Genomic DNA, 13,411 nt, shown 5'->3' with positions numbered 1-13,411 from the left:
TTTCTCTTTTTGGATAATTTCATATAGATTGAACAAATATGTGATGTTTTGAGACTGGTTTCTTTCAATCAGCAGAAGTTTTTTGCAACATATCCATGTTGTTACACATATATACTAGCTTGCTCCTTTTTACTACTGAGCAGTAATCCATCATAGTGAAACTCCTTATGCGAAGAGTTGACTCATTGGAAAAGACTCTGATGCTGGGAGGGATTGGGGGCAGGAGGAGAAGGGACGACAGAGGATGAGATGGCTGGATGGCATCACCGACTCGATGGACGAGAGTTTGAGTGAACTCCGGGAGTTGGTGATGGACAGAGAGGCCTGGCATGCTGCAGTTCATGGGGTCGCAAAGAGTCAGATAGACTGAGCGACTGAACTGAACTGAATCCATCATAGTAGCTCTCCCTTGTGGCTCAGGTAGCAAAGGGTCTGTCTGCAATGTGGGAGACCTGGATTCTATCCCTGGGTTGGGAAGATCCCCTGGAGAAGGAAATGGCAGCCCACTCCAGTACTCTTGCCTGGGTGGAGGAACCTGGACACAACTGAGCCACTTCACTAATCCATTATAAGGATGTGCCATAATTTATTTATCCATTCATTTGCTGAAGGCTATTTAAATTGATTACAGTTTGAGGCAATTATGAATGAAGCCTCTGTGAATATTCATACACAGATTTTCATATGAATATAAGTTTTCACTTCTCTAGGGTAGATATGGAGGGGGTAGGGTTGCAGAATCATGTGATAAATTTATGTTTAATTATATAAGAAAGTATCAAATTATTTTCTAGAGATGGTGTACACGTTTGCATTCCTATCAACAATGTGTGAAATTTTCAGTTGCTCTGCATCTTTGCTGGCACCTGATATTGTCAATATTTTCAAAATTTTGTCTGTTTGGGTATGTACAGGATGCAGGGGTATCTCATTATAACTTTAACTTTCATTTCCCTAATGGCTAATCATGTTGAACATCTTTTTTTCATGTGTTTATTTGTCATCTGTATATGGCTCAGATGGTAAAGAATCCGCCTGAAATGCAGGAGACCTGTGTTCAGTCCTTGGGTTGGGAAGATCCTCTGAAGAAGAGAACGGCAACCCACTCCAGTATTCTTGTCTGGAGAATCCGCATGGACAGAGAAGCCTAGCAGACTACAGTCCATGGTGTCACAAAGAGTTGGACACGACTGAGTGACTAAGCACATACACTCTTAGATAAATTGTCCAAGTTTTTGTCTGTTTCTAATGTAGTATTTGTTTCACTGCTGTTGTGTTTTCAGAGTTCTTTCTATTTTCTGAAATAAATGATTTCACATATTATCCCTGCCTATGGCTTATTTTTTTCATTTTTATAATAGTGTCTCTTAAAATATATATTTTTTGTAAAGTCCAATTCATTTTTTCTTTAATAAATTGTGCTTTGGTCTCATCCCTGGATTGAGAAGATCCCCCAGAGAAGAGATTGGCTATCTACTTCAGTATTCTTGCCTGGGAAATTCCACAGACAGAGGATCCTGGTGGGATGGAGTCCATGGGGTCACAAAGCGTCAGATATGATGGAGGGACTAACACACTACAAATTCTTTGCCTAAGTGCCCACTTTGCTCCATTTCACAAAGTTTATACTTAGGAATACCAGACAACCTGACTTGTCTCTTGAGAAATCTGTATGCAGGTCAGGAAGCAACAGTTAGAACAGGACATGGAACAACAGACTGGTTCCAAATAGGAAAAGGAGTACATCAAGGCTGTATATTGTCACCCTGCTTATTTAACTTCTATGCAGAGTACATCATGAGAAACGCTGGACTGGAAGAAACACAAGCTGGAATCAAGATTGCCGGGAGAAATATCAATGACCTCAGATATGCAGATGACACCACCCTTATGGCAGAAAGTGAAGAGGAATTAAAAAGCCTCTTGATGAAAGTGAAAGAGGAGAGTGAAAAAGTTGGCTTAAAGCTCAACATTCAGAAAATGAAGATTATGGCATCCGGTCCCATCACTTCATGGGAAATAGATGGGGAAACAGTGGAAATAGTGTCAGACTTTATTTTTGGGGGCTCCAAAATCACTGCAGATGGTGATTGCAGCCATGAAATTAAAAGATGCTTACTCCTTGGAAGAAAGTTTATGAGCAACCTAGACAGTATATTCAGAAGCAGAGACATTACTTTGCCGACTAAGGTCCGCTTAGTCAAGGCTATGGTTTTTCCAGTAGTCATGTATGGATGTGAGAGTTGGACTGTGAAGAAGGCTGAGCACTGAAGAATTGATGCGTTTGAACTGTGGTGTTGGAGAAGACTCTTGAGAGTCCCTTAGACTGCCAGGAGATCCAACCAGTCCATTCTGAAGGAGATCAACCCTGGGATTTCTTTGGAAGGAATGATGCTAAAGCTGAAACTCCAGTACTTTGGCCACCTCATGCGAAGAGTTGACTCATTGGAAAAGACTCTGATGCTAGGAGGGATTGGGGGCAGGAGAAGAAGGGGACGACCGAGGATGAGATGGCTGGATGGCAACACGGACTCAATGGGCGTGAGTCTGAGTGAACTCCGGGAGATGGTGATGGACAGGGAGGCCTGGTGTGCTGTGATTCATGAGGTCACAAAGAGTCGGACACAACTGAGCGACTGAACTGAACTGAACTGAAGATATAAGAGTCTGGCAATAATGAGCAAAATTATTCTCTGATGGTCAATTGGCTATATGGAATTTGTAATAAAGATTATTGTATAGTAGTACTTTATTTTAACTTTTGTGCTACATATCATCTATATCAGTAAAGTTTATAATAAATATGCATGTGCATGTGTTTTTTCCTGAAGAACTGGTTGCTAAAAACTTATGAGAAATTTTCGGGAGAAATATCAATAACCTCAGATATGCAGAAGACACCACTCTTATGGCAGAAAGTGAAGAGGACTTATGATCCTCTTGATGAAAGTGAAAGAGGAAAGTGAAAAAGCTGGCTTAAAACTCAACATTCAGATAACGAAGATCACGGCATCTAGTCCCATCACTTCCTGGCAAATAGATGGGGAAACAATGGAAACAGTGATAGACTTTATTTTCTTGGACTACAAAATCACTACAGATGGTGACTACAACCATGAAATTAAAAAATGATTGCTCTTGGAAGAAAAGCTATGACAAAAAAACTGGACAGCATATTAAAAAGCAGAGACATTATTTTGCCAACAAAGTTCCATTTAGTCGAAGCTATGGTTTTTCCAGTAGTCATGTATGGATGTGAGAATTTTACTATAAATGCACTGGGATGACCCAGAGGGATGGTATGGGGAGGGAGGTGGGAAGGGTGTTCAGGATGGGGAACACATGTATACCCGTGGCAGATTCATGTTGATGTATGGCAAAACCAATACAATGTTGTAAAGGAATTAACCTCCAATTAAAATAAATAAATAAATAAAAAAGAAAACTGAGTGTTGAATAATTGATGCTTTTGGACTGTGGTGTTGAAGAAGACTCTTGAGAGTCCCTTGGACTGCAAAGAGATCAACCCAGTCAATCCTAAAGGAAATCAACTAGAATGTTCATTGGAAGGACTGATGATGAAGCTGAAACTCCAATATTTTGGCCACCTGATGTGAAGAACTGAGTCATTGGAAACGACTCTGATGCTAGGAAAGATTGAAGGCAGGAAGAGAAGGGGATGACAAAGGATGAGATGGTTGGCTGGCATCACTGACTCAATGGACATGGGTTTGAGCAGACTTTGGGATTTGATGAGGGACAGGGAAGCCTGGTGTGCTGCCATCCATGGTGTTGCAAAGAGTCAGACACGACTGAATAACTGAACTGAACTGAATGCCCTGAGAACACTGCTGTGAGCTACACACTGGTGGGATTTGCATTTTGGTACTCCTGGATTCTAGTTCTACGGATAGCAGTAACTGTGATAAACTTCATGCAAGTCACTTAAACTTTCTAGGTTTCAACTCATTATGTATGTGCTGTGCTTAGCTGTGCCCAGCTCTCTGTGACCCTATGGACTGTAGCCCACCAGGCTCCTCTGTCCATAGGGATTCTCCAGACAAGAATACTGAAGTGGGTTGCCATACCCTTCTCTAGAGGATCTTCCCAACCCAGAGATCAAACCCAGGTATCATTCATTGCAGGCAGATTCTTTACCAGTTGAGCTACCAGGAAAGCCCAGATCACAGTGTAAATATATGTAAATTAGGTAAGTAGGCATAACACTGACTTTGCAAGATGTTTTACAGATTAACTCTAATTTTGCATAGAGCTTAACAATGAACTTTCAGCAAATGGTAATTATTGTACATTGGCCTATTTTTCAAAACCTAATATGAGAGGTAGACTGTAAAGAAAGCTGAGCACTGAAGAATTGATGCTTTTGGACTACGGTGTTCGAGAAGACTCTTGAGTCCCTTGGACTGCAAGGAGATCCAACCAATCTATCCTAAAGGAAATCAGTCCTGAATATTCATTGGAAGGACTGATGCTAAAGCTGAAACTCTAATACTTTGGCCACCTGATGCGAAGATACGACACGTTTGAAAAGACCCTGATGCTGGGAAAGACTGAAGGCAGGAGGAGAAGGGGATGACAGAGGATGAGATGATTGGATGGCATAATTGATGTGATGGGCATGAGTTTGAGTAAGCTCCAGGAGTTGGTGATGGACAGAGAAGCCTGACATGCTGCAGTGCATGGGGTCGCAGAGAGTCGGACATGACTGAGCAACTGAACTGAATGTTCATAATGATTCTGTTTCAATCAATATATTTTATTTAAAAAGACAAGAAAATAAGCAATATGTTTTAGATTGCTTTTCATCCAAAGTTGTTGAAATAAAAATTCATTTGCTTAGGCACTTTAAAAAGGACATGGAGGGACTTCCTGGTTGGTCCTGTTTTTAAGAATCTGCCTTGCAGTGCAGGAGACCCCGGTTTGATTTCTTGGTCCAGAAGATCCACTGGAGAAGGACTATGCTACCCATTCCAGTATTCCTGGGCTTCCCTTGTGGCTCAGTTGGTAAAATATCTGCCACAATATGGAAGACCTGGCTTCGATCCCTGGGTTGGGAAGATCCGTTGGAGAAGGGAGAGGCTACCCACTCCAGTATTTTGGCCTGGAGAATTCCATGGACTATATGGTCCATGGGGTCACAAAGAGGTGGACACCACTGAGCAACTTTCACTTTCACTTTCTTCCAGTGCAGGGGATGCAGGTTTGATCGCTGGTCAGGGAATAAAAGTCTCACATGCTGCAGAGTTACTGAGCCCAAGCACTCCAGAACCCATGGGCCATAACTAAAGAGCCTGTGTTAAATAACTAAATTAATTAAAAATAAATAAATAAAAAGGATATGGTAAATGAACATTGCCTAGACATTCCCTTGGCTAACAATCAGATTATTTCTGTAGAGCTTTACAGTTACTGAAGTGTATTCCAACACACGAGCCTCATCAGTTCTCCACAAACAGAAGATCCCTGTTGATGATAAGCATTACTGCAGCTATTGCCTGAGCCAGCCAGTATCTCATTTTGTTTTCTGGCAAACCATAAACACTTTTCCTTCTCTTAAAAAATAACTTTAAGCTGCCCTAGGACTTTCTGATCTCAAGCAAAGCTGACCAGCTCACCAACAGCCTGAGGAATTCTTCTGCTGTCCTTATTAACCTGTAACCAGAATGCTGGTTGCCTTTCCTGTTTGCCAGTTGTGTTTGTCCCAAAACATACCCTTCCTTCAGACATCCTCTGAGCCTCACTCTCAAGTGGGAGCAAGACAACAGGAAGTGAGCAAAACTGGTTTGTGCCGTGGTCAACAGTACAGAGGTTAATATGTCACTAAAGGAAGTTTCAGAAAGAGAATATCTAAGATAACACAGTCCTTCCCATGGCTGACAAGAGTCCCAGTGCCTGTGTGCTAGTTACCCTTATGCAGAAATACTTTCCTAAAAGTTATGCTAAACAAATGCACGTGTATGCATTTATTTGTATTTGGGCTTATATTTGATACATTTATATATGTGTTCACAACCACACTCATTCACAAACACACAGCAGAAATACTTTCCTAAAAGTTATGCTAAACAAATGCACGTGTATGCATTTATTTGTATTTGGGCTTATATTTGATACATTTATATATGTGTTCACAACCACACTCATTCACAAACACACAGCAGAAATACTTTCCTAACAGTTCTGCTAAACAAATGCACGTGTATGCATTTATTTGTATTTGTGCTTATATTTGATACATTTATATATGTGTTCACAACCACACTCATTCACAAACACACAGCATGTCAGTCTGCATTTAAAAGACATTGAAGGACTGATTTCTTCTGCATAGAGACCAAAAGGATTCTATACTTGATTCATGTGTTTTATAGCATATATATTTAAGACATACTTTGCTCCTGGGCAATAAAGACTTAGCCAAGGTGCACTTTGCTCTTTCTTATATCAAATGTCTGAGAAGAAACTAGATACATCATTGCATGATGTATATAATTTTCTAGATGTAATATGGTCAACTTGATATAATGTGTAGTAAACAAGATGTGAATTATGGAGAAAATGTTTCTACTTGACTTTGGAATAAATTACGTGAGCAATTTCCTTGACAATAATTTATCATTCCTTCTGAGCATTTTCCCCCGGTTGTGTAGTTTGTTATTATCAATGTCCAAATTCAATATAGACCCTATAAATGATAAGCTGGGCCTGTTACTGTGGGATCAAAATCACTAGGACGGTATAGCTTTTATAAAGCAGCCTAGAATTGTATTAGATTTTTAAGTAACTGAATTAAGAAATAATTGAATATGTTCAGTTCAGTTCAGTCGCTCAGTCGTGTCTGACTCTTTGCGACCCCATGAATCACAGCACGCCAGGCCTCCCTGTCCATCACCATCTCCCGGAGTTCACTCAGACTCACGTCCATCGAGTCCGTGATGCCATCCAGCAATCTCATCCTCGGTCGTCCCCTTCTCCTCCCGCCCCCAATCTCTCCCAGCATCAGAGTCTTTTCCAATGAGTCAACTCTTCGCATGAGGTGGCCAAAGTACTGGAGTTTCAGCTTTAGCATCATTCCTTCCAAAGTAATCCCAGGGTTGATCTCCTTCAGAATGGACTGGTTGGATCTCCTTGCAGTCCAAGGGAACCTGAAGGGTCTTCTCCAACACCACAGTTCAAACGCATCAATTCTTCAGTGCTCAGCCTTCTTCACAGTCCAACTCTCACATCCACACATGACCACAGGAAAAACCATAGCCTTGACTAGGCGGACCTTAGTCAGCAAAGTAATGTTTCTGCTTTTGAATATACTATCTAGGTTGGTCATAACCTTCCTTCCAAGGAGTAAGCGTCTTTTAATTTCATGGCTGCAATCACCATCTACAGTGATTTTGGAGCCCCCCAAAAATAAAGTCTGACACTGTTTCTACTGTTTCCCCAAGATTGCCAGGAGAAATATCAATAACCTCAGATATACAGATAACACCACCCTTACGGCGGAAAGTGAAGAGGAGCTAAAAAGCCTCTTGATGAAAGTGAAAGAGGAGAGTGAAAAAGTTGGCTTAAAGCTCAACATTCAGAAAATGAAGATCATGGCATCTGGTCCCATCAATTGAATATGTAGACAACTGAAATTTGCATGACTTATCAGTGAGGCAAATTACCCAATCATTATTTATGTAACTGAGATTTGGGTACCAACATTGGATTTTCCATCTATTCTAATTATTTTTTTTATCATTTTTAAAATTTTTATTTTTACTTTATTTTACTTTACAATATTGTATTGGTTTTGCCATACATTGACATGAATCCACCATGGGTGTACATGAGTTCCCAATCCTGAATCCCCCTCCCACCTCCCACCCCATATCATCTCTCTGGATCATCCCCATGCACCAGCCCCAAGCATCCTGTACACTGTATCGAACATAGACTGGCGATTCGTTTCTTACATGATAGTATACATGTTTCAGTGCCATTCTCCCAAATCATCCCACCCTCTCCCTCTCCCTTAGAGTCCAAAAGTCCATTTTATACATTTGTGTTTCTTTTCCTGTCTCGCATACAGGGTTATCATTACCATTTTTTCTAAATTCCACTGCTGGGCATACACACCAAGGAAACCAGAATTGAAAGAGACACATGTACCCCAATGTTCATTGCAGCACTGTTTATAACAGCCAGGACATGGAAACAACCTATTCTAATTATTTTAAATTTTCTTAGTTTAAGCCTACTCCACTAACATATTGAAATCTTTGAAACTTGAACCTCCATCTTACTGATACTATTTCAGTTTTTTGTGTTAAAAGATGCTTATGTTTTAAAAGGTCTTCATTATGCTTGTCTGCTCAGAGTCACCCCCTCTATTTTATAACAAAGTCTCTAAACCTCTCTTTCATCATTTCTTCTTTCTTTCTTTTCTTTTCTTAACCACTTTTCATTTTATTCAGGTAGTCTGAGTAGAGCTGAGCCAATGCCCTATATCCATAGGTAGATATGTGACTTTGACCTGACTCATCAGAGTACTCCATCCTGGCCACTGTTATTGATTCAAGATTAGATATATAATAAAGTCCAGCCATGAGTCATCTCAGGGTAGCTGCTGGGAATTAAGCATGTCTGAAGTTGCTAACCTGATGAGGTGTGATGAAGTGTGTTAATCATTCAGTTATGTCTGACTCTGTCCCCCATGGACAATAGCCCACCAAGCTCTTCTGTCCGTGGAATTTTCCATGCAAGAATACTGGAGTGGGTTGCCATTACCTTCTCCAGTGGATCTTCCCAATCCAGGGATCAAACTTGGGTCTCCCACATTGCAGGCAGATTCTTTCCTGTCTGAGCAAACAGGTGGGGTCATGTGGGTCATCTTTAGCATTATATTGAGAAGTTTATATAACATGAAGCCAATAGAGGAAGCAGAGTCAAAAGACTGAGAGAAAAATACAGCATTTTTATCACATCATTTAAGTTTCATAATCCATTTGTGCTTGTAGCTTCATTCCTGAAATTTTCTGATTGAGTTTCTGTCACTTGCAAACCAAAGAGCCTTAACAATTGACCCCATCCCTCGACTCAAATGTCTCATTATCATGTTGAACTAGAAAAGAGGACAATACTCTCTGTCAAGAGTTCAGTCTGGGTTGAGGTTCAAGTCAATGTTGATTTTCATATTATTCTACCAGTTCTGAACACATCAATCACCAGCTTCCATTATGTATCTTGTTCCAAGGATTCCATGACACCTCTCACAAGGACCTTGATGAATAAATCACCTACATAATATCTTCTTGTCTAAAACACTTTTAAAAAATAAAAGAGGCAAGCAAGTCATGAATCCAATCTGTTTTTCAATTGTGGAGGACAATTGCCAATTTTTTGTAGTTTGGAATCCTGTTTTCTTTCCAAAAAGCACACTGATTTCCTTTTAGAGAATGAACTATAACCCTCTGTGTCTGTAGCCTTGGCAGACAGGCAAACCTAGCTTCCTGCCTCAGACCATGATCACCCAAGGGTCCATATCCTTTCTGTTTCTACTTTTTCAGGGGAAAGGGACAGGAATGTTACTAAGATTGGCAAATTAGAGCTTCTCTCCTGAGCTGTTGAATTCTGAGTAGTTTACACAAGGATGCAGTAGTTGTTGCATGCTCTTTTTAGTTGTGGACCACAGACAAGGCTCATTTTTTTTTTTTTTTTTAATAAGGTGAGCTCCCAATTTTCTATTGCCTACAAACTGATAGATGAAAGGTCATTATTTTTTTTTTAAAGAACTTATCAAACTTCTGTTTAATGAGCAAGCCTATAAATTTATCCAGGAATTTTTAAATTCTTCTAACCAAGCTTCTTCCCTTGAAAATGTATAGATATTTGATATTTCCTGCAGGAAACCTTTTTCATTCAGAAACTTGTTTCATCATCACTTGGCTTCCCCAAGGCATATGAGAGAGATTCTGCATAGAACATGTTGCCTTAATACCCCTGAATAGATTTGACTTGAAAATTTGAGTTTTCGTAAAGAAATTTGGCAATTTCTTCCTAGGTTCTCCTCTAATTTGGCTTCAGCTTATTTAAAATAGCTTTCTAAGCCCTTTATGTTTTAGAGGTTATGATTTTTGTCAAGAAAATGAAGGAGGAAGAGGAGATACAAGAGCAGAAATGTTAATTGTTCACAGTCTTTGTCTCAGTGATACTGAGTTTACCACTTGTTCCATAATCTTGAGCATGTTGGTTTAATCATGGTAATGTTCAAGTTATTAATTTATAAATTTGAGAAAGTGAGTTCTACTTTTTATGATTTGCTAAAGGAACTGCAAATAGCAGAAATTCACTCAAGATAAGTTTCTATCCTCCTCTTTTGTAAGCAGGACATTTGTAATTTCTGTCTTTTTGTCCTTGTTGCACACATAATTCTAAAGGCCTTCCTCTTGTATTTAGTATTTCCCTACCCTGGGCCAGAAACAGACATTATTCCCTTGTTAGTTGCTCTAAGTTATGAGTTCTGATTTCAGTGAAGAGTTCCCTAAAAACTTGGACAGAAGAGGAATAAGCTTGCCATTGAGAGCCTACACAATATAAATTTACTAATGGTGAATCAAAGCAGAGATTAGCAAAGTCGTCTTTCAGTGTTATAATGTCACTTGGGTCTGTGGTTCCCACACACTGGGATTTTATAGACAAGTAAAATTTTAAAATTAAATAAAATCCAAGGATTATCAAACTATAAATTTGCCAAGGAAGAACATTAGAACTACAGGTAATAAAATATTATGGAGAATGAAATCCTTCCCTCCAGAAATTGTGGCATAAAATGGTTGATGCTAAGTATTTAATCAACTCCTAACAAGCTGTTATTGGAGAAGAAAATGGCAACCTACTCCAGAATTCTTGCCTGGAAAATTTCATGGACAGAGGAGCCTGGTGGGTTACAGTCCATGGGGTCACAAAGAGTTAGACACGACTGACTGACTAACTTTTTAACAAGCTGTTATATCAAGAGCTCAGTCTTTGTGTTTCTAGAGGCACAATAACGGGATAAAACTGAACATGGCCAGTTTCTTATTGAAGGAAGTACAAGCAGTAACAATTTGAAGATGGGTGTGAAGAAGTTTAAGGTGCTGATGATGGGAAGGAAGTGACCCTGTTCCACATAATAAAGGGAAGATACAATGACCAACCTTGTTTGTAGAGAAGCAGCCTTGCTCATCATGGGGTGGTGAAGGAATGCTTTCCTTTGTCCTTGTGAACTTAGTTCATATGTTGTAAACTGTTTGATGATAGGTCTAATCTTGGTATGAAAGTATATTTTGTTGGCCCACATATTACTTTAAAAATAAAATGATTTCAGATAGGTATGTACTTTTCAGCCCCTCCCCCTCCAAATTATATTGTTTTGTGTATCATAGCTATGTCACTTATTTCTCAACATTGTCTTTTTGACCCTTCAGGCATATGACCCTTCTACCCATAGTTTACACTAGGAATTGATAAAATAAATCTGCAAAGGATCAGATAATAAATACATTAATTTTGTGGGCCATTTGTTGTGAATACTCAACTTTGCGAGTGTAGCTTGAAAGCAACCATAACAATAGATGAATAATTTAGTGTGATCGTATTCAAGAAAACTTTATGCACAAAATGAGCAGCAAGATGGGTTAGGCCCCAAGCCCATAGTATATCAAATCCCTGATTTGGATGATCACATTATTGATATTTAATATTTGATTTTGGAAGATGGTATGTATCTTTGAAGATGTATGTAAATATATATGTAACCAGTCTAATTGGTCAATTAAGAAGGATGAGCTGATACGGCTCTAAGTCATTTGACTGGACTTTGAGTGTCAAAGTGAAGTCGCTCAGTCATGTCCGACTCTTTGTGACCTTGTGGACTGTAGCCTACCAGGCTTCTCCATCCATGGGATTCTCCAGGCAAGAATACTGGAGTGGGTTAGCATTTCCTTCTCCAGGGGATCTTCCTGACCCAGGGATCGAACCTGGGTCTCCTGCATTGGAGGCAGACGCTTTAACCTCTGAGCCACCAGGGAAGCCCTTTGAGTGTCTTTGAGTGTTAAAGACAACCTTAAACCTTTACTATAGCCTTGATCTCAGGGTGATATTCTAAACTGAATAAATAAGACATATGAAAGTACAGTGTTCTACATGTATACCCATGGCAGATTCATGTTGATGTATGGCAAACCCAATACAATATTGTAAAGTAATTAGCCTGCAATTAAAATAAATAAATTTATATTTAAAAAAAGACATCATTAAAGGATCAATTACTAAATAACAAAAAGAAAGTACAATGTTCTTGGTAGAGATTATATGAAGAAAAAGCCATAAAAGATAGAATTTTAAAAAATTAGTATTTTGAAGAACGACCTCAACTTGAAATAAGGAAAGTAACATTAAGGACTTACACATGTCATCAAAGAGACCACATAAAGAATTTAATTTACCAATAGCTTTTCTCTTTAGTTGGTAATTTTGTGGACTTTTAAAAACTGTTAGTATTTTTCAAAATTTCTAATACTTTCAAAAATTAAATTGGAGTTCAGCAATATTAATTGCTCTCCTCTTTTAGCACATAATTAAATTACAAACCCCTTATAGTAAAAGCCTCCTTGCAGTTGGGGAGGTCATATGACTGAGCTCATATCAATTGAATGTGGATAAAGTGAGGTATGTTCTTTCTAGGATAAGCTAATAAAACATCTGCTTTTTATGCTCCTCCTTCCTTTTCCCCTTCTGCAACAACCTCAGAGGTCATATATTGAAGATGAAAGAAGCCTGAGCCCCTTCAGTTCAGTTGCTCAGTCGTGTCTGACTCTACAACCCCATGAACAGCAGCATGCCAGGTCTCCCTGATCTTCACCAACCCCCAGAGTTCACCCAAACCCATGTCCATCGAGTCGGTGATGCCATAAAATCATCTCATCCCCTGTCGTCCCCTTCTCCTCCTGCCCTTAATCTTTCCCAGCATCAGGATCTTTTCCAATGAGTCAGCTCTTTGCATCAGGTCGCCAAGTATTGGAGTTTCAGCTTCAACATCAGTCCTTCCAGTCAACACCCAGGACTAATCTCCTTTAGGATGGATTGGTTGGATCTCCTTGCAGTCCAAGTGACTCTTAAGAATCTTCTCCAACACCACAGTTCAAAAGCATCAATTCTTCAGTGCTCAGCTTTCTTTATAGTGCAACTCTCACATCCATACATGACCACTGAAAAAACCATAGCCTTGACTAGACAGACCTTTGTTGGCAAAGTAATGTCTCTGCTTTTTAATATGCTATCTAGGTTGGTCATAACTTTCCTACCAAGGAGTAAGCATCTTTTAATTTCATGGCTGCGATCACCATCTGCCGTGATTTTGGAGCCCAGAAAA

General features: G+C 39.5%; 1 non-coding gene across 1 annotated transcript; it reads right to left on the bottom strand.

The window, feature by feature from the left end:
* Window positions 1–11,995: 11,995 nt before the first annotated feature.
* TRNAW-CCA (transfer RNA tryptophan (anticodon CCA)) lies at window positions 11,996–12,068 on the bottom strand. The gene has a single exon. It is a non-coding gene; the product is annotated as a tRNA-Trp (tRNA).
* Between the last annotated feature and the right edge of the window lie 1,343 nt (window positions 12,069–13,411).

The sequence above is a fragment of the Budorcas taxicolor genome, chromosome 13 (assembly GCF_023091745.1).
Source record: "Budorcas taxicolor isolate Tak-1 chromosome 13, Takin1.1, whole genome shotgun sequence".
Taxonomy (NCBI): domain Eukaryota; kingdom Metazoa; phylum Chordata; class Mammalia; order Artiodactyla; family Bovidae; genus Budorcas; species Budorcas taxicolor.
This window is presented reverse-complemented; position numbering and strand designations above follow the sequence as displayed.